Raw genomic sequence first — 16389 nt, 5'->3', positions numbered from 1 at the left:
TTTGTCATCAGGGAAATTCAAATTAAAACTATCACTCACGGGCTTCCCTGGTGGCGCAGTGGTTGGGAGTCCGCCTGCCGATGCAGGAGACGTGGGTTCGTGCCCCGGTCCGGGAGGATCCCACATGCCGCGGAGCGGCTGGGCCCGTGAGCCATGGCCACTGAGCCTGCACATCCCGAGACTGTGCTCCAAGATGGGAGAGGCCACAGCAGTGAGAGGCCCGCATACTGCAAAAAAAAAAAAACTATCACTCACTAGAATGATTAACATGAAAAAGACAAAAAATACAAGTATTGACAATTATATGGAGCAACTAAAACTCTCATGCACTAATGGCAGGAGAATAAATTGATACAAATTTTGGAAAACTTTTTGGGAGCATCTATAACATCTGAATATAAGCATATTCCATGACCCAACATTTCCACTCCTAGGTGTATGCCTAATAGAAATTAAAACATATGTCCACCAAGAAACAAGTACTAGAATATTTCATAGCATCCCTACTCATAATAGTAAAAAATTGGACATTGCCAAGATCTCCATCAACAATAGTAAGTAAATTGTGGTGTATTCACACAACAGAACACTACAACAGTGAGAATGAACAATCTACAAAGACATATGAGAATGTGGATGAATCTCAGAAAAATAATGTTGATAAAAGAAGCCAGATACATGAGGTCATGCTACATGATTCCATTTATATAAAAAGTACAAAGTAGACAAAACTAATTGCTGCTGACAGATATCAAGATGGTAGCTACCCTTGTGGAGGGAAGTGACAAATTGGGGGAGGGGTTTCTGAAGTGCTGGTAATGTTCTGTTTATTAATCTGTGTGCTGGTTATTCAGCTGGATTTAGTTTGTGAAAATTCATCAAGCTATGTAATTATATGTGTATTTTTCTGTAGGAATATTTTACTTCAACAAGAAGTAAAATTTAAAAACAAGCAAACAAAAAACCCAGTGCCTTGTAGGCAATCCAGGTATCTACCCATTAGCATGATCAGCCAGCCTAGAGGGATGTTTGTAACAGGAGGAGGCAGCTCGCTACAGCTGGGTGACAGAATCCATCCTAGTTTTAAATTCTACCAGAAATTATATGCAGAAATGAAAAACATATGAAAAATGTTTCAGCCTAATTAGTAGTCAGAAAATTAACTGAAGAAATATAATTTTTACCTATCAAATTGTAAAGTTTTTTTTTTTAAGGTCATAGTGGATGCTGGTGAGCGTGCTGTGAAAGAGTACTGATCTATTTGGGGTGAGGATAGAAACTGATTCAACCCTACTTTGGGGAAACTATTTTGGTGATATGTAGCAGGAGTCTAAAAGTTCCTTTTATTCTTTCGTCTAGTTATTCTTCTGGGAATACAAACCAAGGAAATAATATGAGTTACAGAAAAAGCCTATGCCTAAAGTTGTATATTATAGCATTCTTTATAATGGTGAATGAGAGAAGGCATTTGAATATCTGATAAAAAGATAATGATTAAGTAAACCTGGCACTTTTCATCTATTCAATAAAACATTAGGTAATCATTAAATATTATGTAGGAGTTTGCAATAACATAGAAAATTCTTAAGTTAGAATGTTGAATAGGAGGAAACAGACCAAAATAATAATTGCACATTATCTGGGTATAGGATGGTGAATGTTTTCTTTCTTTCTCTGCAATTTATTTATACTTTCCAAATCTTTTTTGCTGAGGATAGATTACTTTTACAAGGGAAAAAAAAGGGGGAAATCAATTTTTTTCCAGATGACAATAACGATATGCCCAGATGAAATGAAGACAGAAAATGATCTTTGACATACTCTTTGCTTAGCTAAAAATAACTTTCCATTAGAAAAATAAGTTGAATCTATGATTATATATTTGCCACTGCCTACTGGCTTTTGGCTGTACTTTAAATTTCACATATCTGGAAAAGAACTCACCATTCCCACCACCACTACTCTGAAAAAAATGCCTGCTCCTGGGTCCTGTTAGTGAACTGGTGCCCAAAGCTGAAAACTTCATCACCTCTTTCTCTCTCTCTCTCTCTCTCTCTCTCTCTCTCTCTCTCTCCCTCTCCCCGCCCCCAATCCTTATAAGCCCTCTCTTCTTTGTTCTCACTGTCCCTGCCTTAGTTCAGGGCCCTTAAAATCATGTTTGGACAATGACCTCCTAAATTATTTTTTGCCAGAAGTATCTCTTTGCTCCAGTCCTCTGGCCAAACCACAGTGCTGAGTGGGGAACTGCATTTGAATGGTTGGGTTTGGAGGTAGGTGGCAAGCATGTCCAGTGGGCATGGGACCTCAAGCCATAGGAAAGCCGATTACAAATGTTGTTTTCAGCCCTCAACTATACCTTCTAGATGAACCACAAGGGCACGAATAATAAAGGCTGTTCAGATCACTCATGATTCAACAGAAATGGTGAGCTGATTTCACAAGCAAAGATAGTGGGTTAGGCAGGGAAACTGCGGGGCACGCTGGAGCCGCTCTTCCTCATCTGGTGGCTTCTCCCTCCCCCAGAGTGCCCAGTGCCATGCTCAGATTGCTCACATATCAATATATTATTTCTGGAGAATGTATTAAGACTATTTGCTAGGGAGTCAAAATGATATAGATGCCTCCTTTGAAGAAGAATGTTGCATCTGCTTGTGAGGAGGTGAGGAAGTAAAGCTACTTATATTAGGCTTTTAAGAAAAAAGGTACATACAGACCAAAAGTGGGCCGACGTGATTGCTTTGTGGACCAACTTCTCTCCTCCTACCTCTTATTTCACCTCAACTCTTCTCCATCAGTCACACTACTACTACTTAAGCTCCAGTGGTACATGCGGGGGTTCCTGGGCTGACGCTAGGGATGACACAGGGATTAATTTAGTCCTTCATCAAAAATTCACTGAGTGCCTGCCACACACCAGATGTGCTATGTATTGGATGCTGAGGACAAATTGGTGAGTCAGACATTTTTCCTGCCTTCAAGAAGCTTCAGTCTTGTCACTAATGGGCTTGGGATTCAATATCCTCACCACCAGCTCAGAGCTGGCCTGAATCTATAGACTCCTCCCAGAACCACTGGTTTTACTTGAATCAAGCCAGCTGAGACCGAGCCTGCCTTGGCTTTCCCCACTCCCCAACTTTTTATTTAACAAGTCATCTGCCTTCTGCAACAAATACTGTTTTAATCCCCTCTCCATGTTCATATTCACACTTTTCTTTTTACTCTCCCATTTGTCTACGTGCTATATTCACAGAGCCCTCCATTTGTATCCTAGGAGACTCTGTGTGTATGTGTGTGTCCATGCATCTTCTCCCTACCCAGAGCTTCCCAACTCTTTGAAGGCAGGGACCTTGCCTTTTAGTTTAGACATGCTTACAATGTCTTGTTCTGACAGTTTTGCTTAAGAAGTACTGTTGATCAACTGACTAATTGGCTGAAAGACTCTGAGACCACCTATCCTGTATAACAGAATAGGTTGGCTAATCCAGACAAGTTTCTCTGGGATGAGGCCACCTGAGGTGGAACAACAGGGCACTGCTCACTGGGGTGTTCACCCCATAGGGTTTGACATGTATCAGATGCCAAAGTTTGCCCAGGGTGACTAATAGTGAGCACTGGGGTTCACTTATTACAGTTAATTCAGTGAGAAAAAATAGAAAGCAAAAAAAGAGAGCATTAAATTAAAATGCAATCTTTGGTCCTTCCTAGAATCTGGCTTGATATAAAAAATTCTTGAGATTCTACAACAAAGTAGAATGGACTAATTCCTGTAACCATAGGGAAATGTGCAGAATTCTCATGAGTAAAACTGTCCAGTGCTCCTCCATTCCCATCCCTCTTTTCCTATAAAAGTGTCCAGATTTTCTAGAAGTCAGTGGGAAAGACTTATAGTGGGATAGACTAAATTGTTCTCAAAAACAATTTTTCCCCAGACAAAGCAAAGAATAATCAGTAGTAGGACTCAAGTTTATCACTGCAAGGTATGGGGTGAATCCGCAAAGAAGAGCCCTTAAGGCAACTACAAACATTTAATTATAAGATCCCTTGCTGTGTAACCACTAGACAGTCAAGTACCCCAAACCCTTGCTGAATCCCAGCCCATGTCCTCCCAAAGGCAGTTAGACTCCTACCACACTAGTCTTAATATCCCAGAGGATTTCCATCTTCAGGGGAGAATAAAAGCCTGACTCAAGTAAACTGTGACTTGGATGAGGCAGGATATCCAGCTCTGTCAACATAGCCTAGCGGCTAAAAGTCAGATTGCCTCATTTTGTTGTGGACACACTGTCGGAGTTTGAATCCTGGCTCCACCACTCATTAAACAATTACACGAGGGACAATTCGCTTAACTTTGGGTTTCCTCAGCGGTACCACTGTGGCAGCAATCCCCACAGAGCTATGTGGAAGACTAAACTAGATGACCTGTGTGAGAAGCTGAGCATGACATCTGGCACACGGGAGTGTGCGGCCAGTTTTTATCTGTCCCACTCCACTGGGTCTCGGACTCAACATGTGTAATGAAGACCATCCCCTCCCAAGGTGGGGCAGGCTTCCCACTCTTGTCATTGCACGGATTTGAACTCACAGGGTTCTGCTTGAAGTTCCCCAAGTCTTGTAGACTGTCTCCACTTCTTACCCTGAATCCCAAACTAGAAGAGGGATCTTATGACCTTCAAATATTGAAGCATTGTGACGGCTGACTTTGAGATGTGTCCCTTTGAAATAATTCCAGGGGAAACTGTCTTCACATGAGCATGTTCCAAAGCACAATCTGCCCAATGTTGGTTCTGTGAGGTCCTCATCAAGAAAAGCCTTCTGTAGTTAAATACATTTTTAAAGCACTGGTACCATCTCTCTTGGAGATTGTCATGAGCATCTACATATGAAAGGCTTGGAAAGATCATGGACTAAAAAATCCTACTTGACTTCATCTCTCATAATATTTCTGCTGTTTATTTTATTACAGATCTGTTGTTAATATCTTGGAACCCATGGTCTTAGGAAAACACATTAGAAATGAAGGAAGATGTCAAAAACAATAAATGATGCTACCAGAAGCAGCCACCATTCCTTTGTCCCAAATTCTCAGAAAACATATTGTAAATGCTCTCTCCATATTGGCCACAGTTAAATTCTCCTTTAGCATAATGATCTTACCTGGCTGCATCACTGAGGTCTTGCAGACTCTGGGACTGTTATGGGGGTCCTGTATTCATAGATGACCTGTTTGTGAAAAACTTTATGTGCTTATTAAGCACAAATAGCTTGAGTTTGATTTTGATTTTGTTCAGAAGAAAGTTGTCTTCCTTAGAAAATAGATCATTCCACTCCATTCTACACCAATATGTTTTCTCCTCTCTCTCTCTTTGTGTAGTAATCTACTATAGAATCTGTTCCCACAGATTTGGGGAAGAAAAAAAAAAGCCTCCAGCCCCCAGCCCCCCTTCTCCTTTGCCTTCCAAGGCCCCTGAGCAGCTGGTAGGGTTTATTGCTCTTCCCCGACATTGGCTTCGGTCTTTACATGAAGTAAGATTGATTATCCTCATTCGAAAACGTGAAGATCCAGTGTGCGCCTTTGTCCTGTGTCCCCTGAGAGTGAACTGGCATCAGCAGCGTGCTGTAAACAGGAAGCACTTTGGGGCTGGGAGCAGTGACAGCGACAGTATGGGGCAGGTGTGTGAGGGCCACGCCACCACCCCGTCCTTGTCAGCCTCTACCTTGCACTCAGGATCCACCAGGGAGGCCGCTGCCTCACCAGACAAGGCCATGGAAAGAGTAGGCTTGTCCAATCCTCCCGCAGGACCTGCTTGGCAATGCTGGCCAGATGGAAGCTGTAACCACAGCCGAAATGGTCTTTCACTCAAAGGCACCTTCAATTACAACTCTGGGGCTACACTGCTGTTGAGCAAGATGTGTCTGTGTGTGTGTGTGTGCATATGTTTGCACACACATGTGCACACAATGCACACAGTGTCTGCCTCAGCGGCCCCAAAGACAGGTTGCACAAACCTGGCACATGATGAGATTCTCTCGAGGCTCTCATTTTTCATTTCACCAGTTTGGCTGAAATAAAAACTCAGCGTCCTCACAGTATTGAACCACCATTGCAGAGCCAGCCAAGGTTTGGAATATAAAGAGAGGTGAACAAACCAGCGTGTAGGCAACCCAGGGAAAGTAATTGTTCTTCTTAGCAGCCCGGCTGCTTCTCTGCTTAACATCTGAACAAGTTAATTTGGAAACATGGCCTTCTGGAAAGAAATGGCACTCATCTAAGCATCCAGTGGATTCATGGGGAGAAATGCCCTTTCGCCAGGTAGAAACAGTAAATTATATTTGAAATCCATTTCTATTGAAGGAAAAAAACATCTTCTCTTCCCCGGGAGGCAATCTTTTGGCCTGATGGCAACATTTAACCACGGCCGTCCAACTTCAGAGGTCACTTTTTTGCTCACAGCAGCGTCTGGCAACTAGGGGAAGAATTTTACTAATCAAACCAGAAGCAGTTTAATTAAATACAAAGGCACATAAAGACGTTTGCCCTTTGCCAATCCTGGGCTTCAAGGAACTGATCTCAGCAGCATCTACATCAGATAAATTGGCTAAATTGATCCTGCTCCGTAGAAAGGGTGCTTCATCTAGATCCAATCAATGGCAGACTGAGGTGTGATGTGAGATGAGGGGAAGGAATCAGGCGGTCCCGTTTCTGCGATGGAAGTCAGACTTCAAGGAGCAAAAACGCGTCTGTTTCGTGTTGGCTTGTTACTCCCTGAACACCGGGGCTGTTGAATCGTGGCTCCAGGACTGCCCTTTCTTCTGAGTAGAACGAGAGATGGTAGTGGACTCAGAAAAGAAGAGCCGGAGAAATACGACCTAGACATTGTGTCTTGTGTTCTATCCAGAGCTTTGCAAGTCTGCGTTTGACCCTCCATCACCAATTAATTAAACAACAATAGCAGAGAGGACCTGCTATGTTTCTGACACTGAGCTAGATGCTTTACCAAATGATTTTTCATACCCTAGACCTGAAAAGTCAGCTATGAAGTATAATGGAGTAGGTTTGCCTGGGAGTGAATCCTATCACCCAAGAATTAGCTGTGCGATTTGGGGCAAGTCACTTAAGCTCCCTGAACTTCAGTTTTCTCACCTATAAAGTCAAAATAGTGATAATGATAGTAAAAGGATTAAATATGATAATCTTCAAAAAAGCACTTCACACAGCTAGCACTCTCATTCCCATTTTACAGATGGGGAATGTGGCTCAGACAAGATGATTTGTCTCAGACTTCACTGCAAATAAGTCACAGAGTTGGGGGATCCAAATTAGATTTACTGGGCACCAAAGTCCATGCACCTTCCACAGTGTCACCTGGCCACGACGAAATGCGATAGATATATATTTTGTGCTATATGCTCTGTGCTAAGATCTGCCAAGAAAGACAAAAGAAATATCTAATTATGTCATTTCTCATCTTAAAAGCAGTCCAGACAATGAGCACTTATGTTTGGCCCTTACCATAAGCAGATGAAGGGTCCCCAAACAGTCTCCATATAAGACTCTGTGTTACTACAGAGAGTAAGGATACTATTCCCATCTCCATATGATCCCACACAACCAGCCTTGAGTCTGGTTTAGTAGTCCCTTCTTGCTCGCTGAAACCAAGGGCAATAAACCATTCTTCCATTTTTAACATCCCCACCTGAGATGAGTAGAGATGTTTCATTTAATATGTATCCTCTTCTTTCCTCTCCCACTGTCTTCACTCTCTTTTCATATCCATTTGATTTAGTTTTATGTTGATGATGGGCAGATTTTCCTTTCTCAACATGCTAATTAATTTCTTAGGGCTAAGTTTCATACATTGCTTCTTTTTAAAATTTTTTTATTCATCATATCACAAAAAAAGAAAACTACAGGCAAATATCAGTGATGAACATAGATACAAAAATCCTCAACAAAATACTAGCAAACAGAATCCAACAGCACATTAAAGGATCATACAACATGATCAAGTGGGGTTTATCCCAGGAATGCAAGGATTCTTCAATATATGGAAATCAATCAATGTGATAAAACATATTAACAAACTGAAGGAGAAAAGCCATATGATCATCTCAATAGATGCAGAAAAAGCTTTCAACAAAATTCAACACCCATTTATGATAAAAACTCTCCAAAAAGTAGGCATAGAGGGAACATACCTCAACACAATAAAGGCCATATATGACAAACCCACAGGCAACATCGTTCTCAATGGTGAAAAATTGAAACCATTTCCTCTAAGATCAGGAGCAAGACAAGGTTGTCCACTCTCACCACTATTATTCAACATAGTTTTGGAAGTTCTAGCCACAGCAATCAGAGAAGAAAAAGAAATAAAAGAAATCCGAATTGGAAAAGAAGAAGTAAAGCTGTCACTGTTTGCAGATGACATGATACTATTCATAGAGAATCCTAAAAATGCCACCAGAAAACTAGTCAAGCTAATTAATGAATTTGGTAAAGTAGCAGGATACAAAATTAATGCACAGAAATCTCTTGCATTCCTATGCACTAATGATGAAAAATATGTAAGAAAAATTAAGGGAACAGTCCCACTTACCACTGCAACAAAAAGAATAAAATACCTAGGAAAAAACCTACCTAAGGAGACAAAAGACCTTTATGCAGAAAACTATAAGACACTGATGAAAGAAATTAAAGATGATACAAACAGATTGAGAGATATACCATGTTCTTGGATTGGAAGAATCAACATTGTGAAAATGACTATACTAGCCAAAGCAATCTACAGATTCCATGCAATCCCTATCAAACTACCAATGGCATTTTTCGCAGAACTAGAACAAAAATTTTCACAATTTGTATGGAAACACAAAAGACTGAATAGCCAAAGCAATCTTGAGAAAGAAAAATGGAGCTGGAGGAATCAGGCTCCTGGACTTCAGACTATTCTACAAAGTTACAGTAATCAAGTGAGTACGGTACTGGCACAAAAACACAAATATAGATCAATGGAACAGGATAGAAAGACCAGAGATAAACCCACACATATATGGTCACCTTATTTTTGATAAAGGAGGCAAGAATATACAATGGAGAAAAGAAAGCCTCTTCAATAAGTGGTCCTGGGAGAACTGGACAGGTACATGTAAAAGAATGAACTTAGAACACTCCTTAACACCATACACAAAAATAAACTCAAAATGGATTAAAGACCTAAATGTAAGGCCAGACACTATCAAACTCTTAGAGGAAAACATGGGCAGAACACTCTATGACATAAATCACAGCAAGATCCTTTTTGACCCACCTCCTAGAGAAATGGAAGTAAAAACAAAGATTAACAAATGGGACCTAATGAAACTTAAAGGCTTTTGTTCAGCAAAGGAAACCATATACAAGACGAAAAGACAACCCTCAGAAAGGGAGAAAATATTTGCAAACAAAGCAACTGACAGAGGATTAATCTCCAAAATTTACAAGCAGCTCATGCAGCTCAATATCAAAAAAACAAACAACCCAATCCAAAAATGGGCAGAAGACCTAAAGAGACATTTCTCCAAAGAAGATATACAGATTGTCAACAAACACATGAAAGGATGCTCAACATCACTAATCATTAGAGAACTGCAAATCAAAACTACAATGAGGTATCACCTCACACCAGTCCGAATGGCCATGATCAAAAAATCTACACAATAAATGCTGGAGAGGGTGTGGAGAAAAGGGAACCCTCTTGCACTGTTGGTGGGAATGTAAATTGATACAGCCACTATGGAGAACAGTATGGAGTTTCCTTAGAAAACTAAAAATAGAACTACCATACGACCCAGCAATCCCACTACTGGGCACATCCTCTGAGAAAACCATAATTCAAAAGGAGTCAGGTACTACAATGTTCTTTGCAGCACTATTTACAATAGCCAGGACATGGAAGCAACCTAAGTGTCTATCGACAGACAAATGGATAAAGAATATATGGCACATATATACAATGGAATATTACTCAGCCATAAAAAGAAACGAAATTAAGTTATTTGCAGTGAGGTGGATGGACCCTGAGTCTGTCATACAGAGTGAAGTAAGTCAGAAAGAGAAGAACAAATACTGTATGCTAACACATATATATGGAATCTAAAAAAAAAAAAAAAGTTTCTGAAGAACCTAGGGGCAGGACAGGAATAAAGACGCAGATGTAGAGAATGGACTTGAGACATGGGGAGGGGGAAGAATAAGCTGGAACAAAGTGAGAGAGTGGCATGGACTTATATACACTACCAAATGTGAAATAGGTAGCTAGTGGGAAGCAGCCGTATAGCACAGGGAGATCAGCTCGGTGCTTTGTGACCACCTAGAGGGGTGGGATAGGGAGGGTGGAGGGAGATGCAAGAGGGAGGAAATATAGGGATATATGTATATGTATAACTGATTCACTTTGTTATAAAGCAGAAATTAACACCATTGTAAAGCAATTATATTCCAATAAAGATGTTAAAAAAATTTAACAAAATGTAAAAATATTTATATATATGCATTTATATATATAAGCGAATCACTTTGTTGTACAACTGAAATTAACACAGTAGTGTAAATCAACTATACTTCAATAAAAAACTTAAACTTAAAAAAATAAAACTACAATGAGGTATCACCTCACACCAGTCTGAATGGCCATCATCAAAAAATTCTACAAACAATAAATGCTAGAGAGGGTGTGAAGAAAACAGAACCCTCTTACACTGTTGGTGGGAATGTAAATTGATACAGCCACTATGAAGAACAGTATGGAGGTTCCTTAAAAAACTAAAAGTAGAACTACTATACTATTCAGCAATCCCACTATTGGGTATATACCCTGAGAAAACTGTATTTCAAAGAGTCAGGTACCACAATGTTCATTGCAGCACTATTTACAATAGCCAGGACATGGAAGCAACCTAAGTGTCCATCGACAGATAAATGGATAAAGATGTGGCACATATATACCATGGACTATTACTCAGCTGTAAAAAGAAACAAATTGAGTTATTTGTAGTGAGGTGGATGGACCCTGAGTCTGTCATACAGAGTGAAGTAAGTCAGAAAGAGAAAAACAAATACCGTATGCTAACACATATATATGGAATCTAAAAAAAAAAAAAATGGTTCTCACGAACCTAGGGGCAGGACAGGAATAAAGACACAGACATAGAGAATGGACTTGAGGACACGGGGAGAGGGAAGAGTAAGATGCAACGAAGTGAGAGAGTGGCATGGACATATATACACTACCAAACGTAAAATAGATAGCTAGTGGGAAGCAGCTGCATTGCACAGGGAGATCAGCTCGGTGCTTTGTGACCACCTAGAGGGTTGGGATAAGGAGGGCGGGAGGGAGACGCAAGAGGGAGGAGATATGGGGATATATGTATACATATAGCTGATTCACTTTATTATAAAGCAGAAACTAACACACCATTGTAAAGCAATTATACTCCAATAAAGATGTTTAAAAAAAGTGGAAGTCAAATCATGCCATCGCCTTGCTCAAAATTCTCCACTGAATTGCTGAAAAATCTCCACAGAATCTGAGATTTATCATTGTTCTCAACAGGTCCTGTATGAGCTGCCTCCTGCTATCTCTCTGTCATCTCTTTTCCACCAGTAAGTCCTTGCTGCTCATCTATTTTATGTAGAGTAATTTTTATCTGTAAATCCCATATTTTATAATCCCTTTGAGAGGATCTAAGAAGCCAAAGGTAAAGGAACAGTCCAAGAGATTTTGAGCCTGAGTTGCTGAGCGAAGAGTACTTTTAAGAAGCTGAAGAATTGGGAAATAGAAATAAGTGCTAGAGAGGGAAATTCAAAAGTTATTAGAGAGGCAATGGTATTGAAGCCTGGGGTTTAATAAGATTTCAGACTGGGAGACTGAAAGGAGAGAGGAGCCAAATATCAAAGATTAAGCCTTGGGACCTGCCAGTGCCTCGGGTTGGGAAGAAGCAGCAGGGCTCCCCTTTCTCTTCCCTGTCCTCGGTATCTTGGGACTGGGGAATGCACCTGACTGCAGGTGAGTTAGCTGGTGGGCCTCGGATGACAAATGAAGCCCAGTGTGAGGGACACAGAAAGGGTAAGGTGGTGGGGGGAAATTCAGGGAGGAAACGCAAAAGACCAGTTGAGCACGACAGGACCCTGAAATAAGGAACGTGCTTGTCTGGGTGACCAGAATGAATTATCATGTAGGGCACAAGATAGGGCAGAACGGAAAGTCCAAAGGTGAAGATCAAGTCCAGTCTCTTTCTAAGAATGGGCATCATTCATTCCTTCCTTTATTTATTTCCCAAACCTTAGACAGGAAGGAGGCTACTGAAATTCATGAATAAGTAGATCTCCTACCTTCAAGGATGTCCCAGTCTGTGACTGCAGGAAAAAGAGACGAGAGTGATGTGAATGAGGGGAGGTAGGGGGGGTCTGGGAAGGTGATTGGGTGGAAGTAATGGAGCGGAGGAAATCTGGCTCATGAATAAGTGGTGAAGTCCTTCAATGACAAGATGGTGTCAGGAAGTTGACAGAATGAGCCAAAGATGAGTGACCCGTAGTTAAGGGCAATAGTGATGACAGTAACAATTATATTTTACAGAGCTCTCAGTTCTCTTCTGTCCGCTTACCTTTTCTATCTGCAAGCATAACTCATTTATTCCTCACAACATTATATGCGGTATATGACATTCCCCCTTTATTTATGGACGAGGAAACGGAGGCTCAGAGAAGCAATGGACTTGCCTAAAGTTTCACAGTCCTTAAGCCATAAGTTTGGGTGAGATACTTCACTGCAGTGTCATGCAGCAAATTCACAAAGTCTTAGGCCAACACCACTTTATTTCCTAATAAACCATACCTCGATTTATTGGCCTGTTTCAAGGATATCCTTATAAAATCTTTCCAACAGTTTTTGTGTTTGGGGGTTTTTTCCTGGAATTTTATCCAAAGAAAGAACATGGTGTAATAACCCAGTTCTAAAGCTTACATCAGCCTCCTTTGTGCCTAGAATCTGAACTTCATCAAATGGATCTCTTGAACCCATACCCTGTGAGTTAATAATTAAAGTTCTCACCACATAACCTCTACGGGTGTTTTTGTTTGTATTGCCCAATAATTGGCATCCAGAGACAGTTCCCCCCCAAAAAGGCTTGAAGTGTGTGTCCTCTTCTCTCCAGGAACAAAATGGTCCTTTGGGAAAATTAGCACCACCATGGCTGTTAAAGATAATCCAGTCTACGTTCCTCAATTACAGATGGAGCCTAAGGTACTAACTAGTTTAATGATCTGCCCAGAGCTGTGAGAGAATTTTTTTAAATCCACATGTCAGTATTTTTGTATTTTTACTGGAATTTATATGCCCTATATGTAAAATCATGAAATATAATCGATCAGGAATTATTTAGTTTAACACCCTCATTTTGTAAATGAGGAAACAGAGGCACAGAGCAAAGTGATGAGTCTGATCTCACATGGGAAACCAGTAAAAGAGCTGAAATCCTGGTCTCCCAACTCTCTCCTTGGAAACTTTGCATAGATAGTGCCTCCCTCAATACAGTCCATGGACACCGTCATGTGTGAAAGAAAATCTGCCTCTCATTCTGGACTTACTAAATCATGATTTCTGGTAGTAGCTCGGGAATCTAAAAGCCTTTGCTTGAGGACCTTCTGAGTGCAGACATCGCCATTTTTTAAATGCAGATTTGATTGCCTCATGCTATGACAAGACAATTTTTGCCTTTCCCTTGTATTTTAGACCTTTATGGAGAAAGCAACCAAAGACCCCTCGTAACTTTCATTAGATTTTCATTCCTTGTGATTTTTTTTTCTTCCCTATGGTCCATTAAATCAGTGTTCCCTTCCCTCTTTGAAGCCATTTTTCTGTGCCAAGAGAAGGCAGTCAGAGGTGGGCAACGCTGTCTCCTCACCTTTTCTGCCTTCTGACTACTGTTGGCTCCTCCACCATGTTGGTTTCCTGCTCAATTTTCTCTCATCATGTTCTACCTGTTTGGTTCACTGCAGGAACTCCCTAAAGATTCCCTCTTTTCACTCTTTTTGTGCTATTCTAAATATTCACAAATTCAGGAAGAGAGTGAAAAGAGAAGATGGATTTGAGGAAAGAGGAACATTCTATGTGCATTTTCAAATGTGGAAGGCAAGGTGTTGCGTCCACTTGCCCCACATCGAGATTATGAATCCAGGCTAGAGGCTGGCTCTGCAGATTTTCAGATCACTGTCCATGTCCAGCCTTGAAACAATGCCGCCCCTTGTAGACTCCAGGTCTAACAAGAATCCTGCTAAGTCCGTTTTACCAGAATCTCCACACTTGATGTCTGATTACCTTCAATATCTGATCGAGTTCCTTAGCCTCCACCATCCCTCAGGCGGAGTGTCTGATCACCCTGTCCTGTCTTCAGTAAGCATCTTGTTAGGTCATTTTCACCAGAATCCTCCCTTATCCTTGATGTGTCCTCTTAGTAATTTTCCATCCAGTGGCTCTTCCCCTACCCCAGCTCCTTGGCTATACATTTTCCTTGTTGTATTTGGAGTTAAACCCAATCTCTCTCCCCTAACACAAAACTTCATTATAGTAAGTAGCTCCCCGTCAGTAAAGTCTTCTGTATCAGTCTCTTAACAAGTGTCATGAATAATTTTTCCTTAACGATATAATCTCTATAAATGGTCTATCTGCGGTCTCCTTGGTTTTTCTAAAACTGGTGGGGCAAAACTCAAAGTCACCCTGATTCCAAATTACAAGAAAATGTAAAGATAAAGTCCATTTATGTGCAAGCTCACTACTCAACATTACATCTAATAAAGCGCAATGAAAAGACAGTTCAGTATTGCAAAGCTCATCCTGGTCAAGAATTGGTGAGCTAGAAGTTTTAAAATACACATGCCCTAGAAATTGGGTGCCCATCTTCACCTCAGTGAGAATAAAGCTCCAGGCATTTGTGTAACCTGGACTGCCAAAGAGAGTGGGGTGAAGTTAAAGGATCCACTGAGTTTTAGAATCCGACAGGAAAAAAATGGAATCATTCCTACTTCTACTCCAGTTTCAATCTCCTCACGTGGTTCGTTAGAATGGTGATAAATCTAATGGATAATTGCACAACGCTTCAGGTTTCACTGAATGTATGGTCATGAGAAAGAGGCCAGTGTTTATCAGTTGACTCTGCCCTGGAATATCTTTTCAATGCTGATCCCTGACAAGGTGACTGGACACCATGACCCAAGCCAAGTAGATGATTAAGTCAGACACTTAATAAGTACACGCTGAGACCCCAGGCAGGATAAAGTAGCCAGGATAACTATAGTTAGCACATGGCCACCTTAGATCAGCACGCTGGACACTGATCATCTGAGACCACTTAACTCATTTAACCACTCCGCATGCCAGATGCCTGATGGCCTGTAGCCTCCATCAACCACTGTGGCATGTCCCTTTCTTCTCTTCCTCCCTGTCATGTCATATTTCCCCCTAGCTCATTCATTCAATAACACCTCTTGGAAATACTGGCTGATAGTTTCACTGTTTTCTCCCCTACTGGTTGATACACTCTTGGAGACCAGGAAAATATTTTCGAATATACATTGTATAAGAAGTGGCTAAGCATACATGTTTTAAAGTCAGACTACCCAGCTTCATAGACTTAATTCCGTGATATACTCCTTTTTATCCCTATGACCTTGGGGATGTTGCTTAGTCTCACCAAGCCTCAGTTTCTCATCTTTAAAAGAGAGAAAATAACAACTACATTTTAGGTGGTTGTATAAATGAGATAATAATGCCCATAAAGGTTTAGCAGAGTGTCTGGCGTCCAGTAAATTCTCAGTAAGTAATAAGGTCCCAGTTCACAACTCTGGACCTGTTCTGTCACTTTACATGTGTCATTGAACTCTTATAACAGCTTTCTGTGGTATCATGATCATCCTTATTTTGCAATGAGGAGACTGAAGCACAGAGAGGTGTACAACAAGCCTAACATCCTGAAGCCAGTAATGGCAGAATCAGGATTTGAAGCCAGGCTGTCTGGCTTCAGATTCTGTGCTCTTAACCTCCAAGCCACACTTCTTTGAAACAATGTCCAATCTGGTAACCACATGAGAATATTCTATGTAACTCTCTCAGGGCTCAATAAGACACCACCACCATTTGCAGTGGAAAATGATGTCACTGTGAATAAACACTATTCATCACTTACTTGTGATGTGGAAACAGACAGGCCTAATTTTTAATAGCAGCTGAGGTCCAGTGGAAGCTATGCTTGAGACCAGCGGTACAAAAATTCTCCCCACCTTTGCCCCTTGTTTTGTTTTAGTTCATCATTCAACAGTTTATGGGAATGTGCCCTGAATTGTATAGTGTAAACCTC

This window comes from Mesoplodon densirostris, chromosome 11 (genome assembly GCF_025265405.1).
Source record: "Mesoplodon densirostris isolate mMesDen1 chromosome 11, mMesDen1 primary haplotype, whole genome shotgun sequence".
Lineage (NCBI taxonomy): Eukaryota > Metazoa > Chordata > Mammalia > Artiodactyla > Ziphiidae > Mesoplodon > Mesoplodon densirostris.
This window is presented reverse-complemented; position numbering follows the sequence as displayed.